The following is a 5000-nucleotide window of genomic DNA, read 5'->3' on the forward strand; positions in this document are numbered from 1 at the left end:
GAAGGGAGACTAAACTAGCTTGTAAGAGATGGAAGAAGAAATAGAAAAAAAGAAGTCACAATAGTAGCAGTAGTAGTAGTAACAGTAGTAGTAGTAGTAGTAGTAGTAGTAGTGGTAGTATGCATGGCGGATCACGGCCCCTGCTTGCTATGCCGGGGTGGTAGGCGGGGTAGCTGTCGAGAGGGAGGGTTGCTGGATGGTTGAGCGGACCCTCCCACGACGCCCCTATGTAGAATGCACGGGAGGACCTCGAAGGGCGTGAGGCGAGGAGGAGGACGAGGAGGAGGAGGAGGAGGAGGAGGGAAGGGTAGAGGTACGGTTTAGAACAGTGGAAGGGGGAGAGAAGGGAGGAAAGGAAGAGCGAAAATGGAAAGGGAAGGAAAAGGAGGAAGAGAGATGAGAATATTGAGTGATTTGATGTAGAGAGATTGAGGAAAAGGAAAGAAATGAAGGAGAAAGAAGAGGAGGGAAGGGTAGAGGTACGGTTTAGAATAGTGGAAGGGGAAGGAAAGAAGGGAGGAAAGGAAGAGCAAATATGGAAAGGGAAGGAGAAGGAGGAAGAGAGATGAGAATATGCAATGATTTGATGTAGAGAGATAGAGGAAAATGACAGAAATGAAGGAGAAAGAAGAAGAAGGAAAAGAAGAAGGCGAAGAAGAAGAAGAAGAAGAAGAAGAAGAAGAAAGGATTAGATACAGAAATAAGAGTAAGATGATAATGAGAAAGATAAAGATGAAGAAGAGGAGGAAGGAGAGGAGGACAAAATTATGACAGTAAATAAAAAAAAAATATGTGAATGTTACTCTCTCTCTCTCTCTCTCTCTCTCTCTCTCTCTCTCTCTCTCTCTCTCTCTCTCTCTCTAAGCAGCGTACCTTCCCTCTTTTTTTCTTCCCTTTTTTCAAACTTTTAATCGTGTTGAGCAAACCACTTAAGAAGAAGAAGAGGAGGAGGAGGAGGAGGAGGAGGAGGAGGAGGATAACTAGGTGTGTGTGTGTGTGTGTGTGTGTGTGTGTGTGCGTGTGTGTGTGTGTGTGTGTGTGTGTGTGTGTGTGTGTGTGTGTGTGTGTGTGTGTGTTCTTAATGTACAAAATAATGAAAGGAAGAGAGGGAAGAGAAAGAAACAAAGAAATAATAATAATAATAATAATAATAAGAAGAAGAAGAAGAAGAAGTGAGATAAAGGAGAATGAAAGAGAAAAAAACTGATAGAAGAAAGAAAGGCAAGAAAGTAAACAAGAAAAAAAAATTAATGAAGAGAAATATGAAAAAAAAAAGAAAAAGATAGAAGAGAAAAAGAAAACGATAGAAATGGGCAAGCAAACAAAAAAAAGATAAATAAGAAAAATAAAATAAAAAAGATGGGAAGAAAATAGGAAAAAGAAGAAAAAGAACAGGACTGAGAAGAAGATGGAAGTAAGAGAAAAGACGAAAGAGTGAAAAAGAAAGAAAGAAGAGGAAAAACTAATAAAAAGAAGAAAGAAAACGGAAACAGAGAAAAGAAGAAATGGAAGAAGAAAAGGAAGAAAAAGAAGAAATCGGTCTTAAACTACAAAGTGTATCACCAACTGAGAGAGAGAGAGAGAGAGAGAGAGAGAGAGAGAGAGAGAGAGAGAGAGAGAGAGAGAGAGAGAGAGAGAGAGAGAGAGCGGGGAGGGGGGCGGTCTTCAGGGAGAACGAGGCGAGATGTAAACTGGACTAATGGAGGAGTTTGTAATGAGGTTCCTTACTCCTCTCAGGGTTATTTGGGGGGGGGGGGGGTTGTTGGTTTACTCCTTCCTTCCTTCCTTCCTTCCTTCCTTCGTTCTTTCCTTCCCTTCTTCGTCCCTTCTTTCCTTTCATCTTTCTCCCTTCCTTCCTTCCCTTCTTCGTTCCTTCTTTCCTTATACTTCTTTCCTTTCATCTTTCTTCCTTCCTTCCTTCCTCACGTTCCTCCCTTCCTTTCCTTCTTCCTTCCTTCTTTCCTTTCATCTCTTCCTTCCTTCCTTCCTCCCTTCCTTCCCTTCTTTGTTCCTTCTTTCCTTATACTTCTTTCATTTCATCTTTCTCATTTCATTCCTTCGTATATGTTTCCTTTTTTCTTTCCTTTTTCATCCAACAGGTTTTCCTTCCTCCCTTCTTTCTTTATTTCCTCTTCGATTCTCTTTACTTCATTCTTTCATTCTTTTTAAAACGCTTTCTTTCTTCGTGTATTTTCTTCCTTATTTTTTTTTTTTTACTTTTTTGCTTTTCTCCTTTATTTCCTAGTTTGGTTTCTTCCTCCTTCTATCTTCCCTTGTTTTTTCTTATATGATTTGTATTCTTTTATTTTTCCTTTCGTTCCCTCCTTCCTTCCTTCCTTTCTTCCTGTTTTCATTTATTTCTTTTCATCTCCTTACTTTTCCTTTCCCAGAGAGAGAGAGAGAGAGAGAGAGAGAGAGAGAGAGAGAGAGAGAGAGAGAGAGAGAGAGAGGTGTTAAGATCCGAAGTGCCAACTAAGAAATACACACACACACACACACACACACACACACACACACACACACATACACGCCATGCACTCATTTCCATGCCATCTAATCAAGAGGAGCCATGCAGATGGGGGGTGGGGGTAAGGGAAGAGGAAGGGAATGAAAGGGAGGGGAAAGGAAGGGAAGGGAAGGGAAGTGTAGGAAGGGAGTGAGGGAAAGAAAGGGAAGGGATGGGAATGGAAGGGAGTGAGGGAAAGGAAGGGAAGGGAAGGGAAGGGTAGGAAGGGAGTGAGGGAAAGAAATGGAAGGGAAGGGAATGGGAGGGAAGACGAGTGAGGTTGAAGGAGAGGAAATGGGAGAGGGAAGGGAAGGGAAGGGAAAGGAAAGGAATGGAAGAAGAAGGGAAGGGAAAGGAAAGTAGAGGAATATGAAAGTGAAGATGGAGGAGAGGAAGAAGAGAGGAGTAATTAAGCTAGCTAATACGTAGAAGAAGAAGAAGAAGAAGATGAAGAAGAAGTCGCAATGGAAAAAAAGTAAATATGGGAAGGAGACAGAGAAGAAGAAGAAGGAGAAGAAAAAGTCGCAATAGAAAAAGTAAATATGGGAAGGAGATAGAGAGAAGAAGAAGAAGAAGGAGAAGAAGAAGAAGAAGAAGAAGAAGAGGAGGAACTGAAGTAAGTCGTAGGAGAGAGTGAATGAGGGGAAGCAACCATGGAAGGAAGGGAGGAGGAGGAGGAGGAGGAAGAAGAGTGGAGGAGTAGGAAGAGGAGGAGGAGGAGAAGATAGGCGTAAACAGCGTCTCACCCAAACAGTCTGGGCTCACGACGCAAGTTTGTTCGTCTGTGCGTCTGTCTGTCTGTCCGTGCAACACAAACACACGCCATGCAAATGATGGCGCGTGGCGACTAAAGGGGGGGGAGGGGGGCGTGTCTGTGTCTGTGTTTGTATCTGTCTGTCTCATTTTCTCTCTCTCTCTCTCTCTCTCTCTCTCTCTGGCAGTATATTTTCTTCCAAGTGTTTTTCTTCATAATTTTCTTCTCACTACTTTTTCTTCCTTCCTTCCTTCCTTCTTTATTCCTTCTTTTCATTCTCTTCTTTTACTCTTTCGGATTTTTTCTCTCCCCTTTTTTCTTCCTCTTTTCTCCTTTGTCCGAGTGTTTTCCTTTCCTCTTTTCATCTCTCCTTTCTTTTCTCCCTTTCTTTATCTCTTCTTTTTTCACCTTCCCTTCCTTACCCTTCTTTCTTTCCTTCCTTTCCCTTTCTTGTTTCCCTCCTCCTTTTCTTCCATTTCTAAGTCTGTCAATACTAACCTCCTTCCCTTCCCTTCCCTTCCCTTCCTCTTCCTCTTCCTTCCCTTCTCTTTCCTGTTCTCCTTTTTACATCTTTTTTTTTCTTCTTTTCCAACCCTCTTACAGTCCATAATCTCTGTAGCTTCCCTTCCCTTCCCTTCCCTTTTCATGACCACTCGCAAAAGTCTGATTAAAATGTCGCAAATTGTTGTTTTGTTTTGGCGGGAAAGAGGAGGAGGAGGAGAGGGGTGTGTCTGGCGCGACGGAGAGGGAGGAGGAGGAAGAGGAGGATTGGGCGTTAAGGAGGAAGAGGAAGACAGGGTGAAGGAAGACATGGAGAGTAGGTCGAGACTGAGGAGGAGGAGGAGGAGGAGGAAGGAAGGAAGGAAGGAAACATGGAAAAGCAGGCAACGGAAGGGAGCTGCAACACGATTCATTCACGTATTAGACTCGACCCCCCGCCTCTCTCGTATGACAAGTAGGTTCTCCACACAAAGGTTTTATCGTCCTCGTCCTCGTCCTCTCTTCGTGTTAAGTCATCTCTGAGCTGCGTCCGTATGGCTGCCCGATGACTACTACTACTGCTACTACTACTACTACTGCTACTACTTTTGTTTAAATGTCTAACTTTTAATTTTGGTCCTCTCTTAGTTCTGCTCCTGCTACTTCTACTACTATTACTACTACTTTTACTACTGCTACTGCTGTTACTACTACTACTACTACTATTACTACTACTACTACTACTACTACTACTACTACTACTACTACTACTGTTACTACTACTACTATTACTACTACTACTATTACTACTACTACTACTACTACTACTACTACTACTACTACTACTACTACTACTAAAACCATCAACATCATAATTACTCACAACGAAAAGAAAATAACTGCAAAAGAAAAATCACAGGAAAAAAGAAAAACAAGAAAATAACAGCGAATTAAAAAAAATAATATCACATACCTCTCCTTCGTCTCCTCCTGTTTGGCATCTTGAGAGGTTCACCGTTCTACAGGTAAAGGGAGACAGATGAAGAGGTGGGTGGAGGCGAGGGGGAGTACAGGTGTGTGTCAGGTGAGGGGAGGGAGGAGGAGGAGGGGAAGGAGGGAGGGGTTGAATATCATGTGTTGGTGACCTTGAGCTTGTGAGATTTGGTTTGTGGACTTGATAAGGATACGGATTGGTGATAAGGGTACAGTGGAAGTAGTAGTAGTAGTAGTAGTAGCAGTAGTAGTAGTAGTAATAGTAGT

Source organism: Eriocheir sinensis, unplaced genomic scaffold (genome assembly GCF_024679095.1).
Source record: "Eriocheir sinensis breed Jianghai 21 unplaced genomic scaffold, ASM2467909v1 Scaffold683, whole genome shotgun sequence".
NCBI lineage: Eukaryota > Metazoa > Arthropoda > Malacostraca > Decapoda > Varunidae > Eriocheir > Eriocheir sinensis.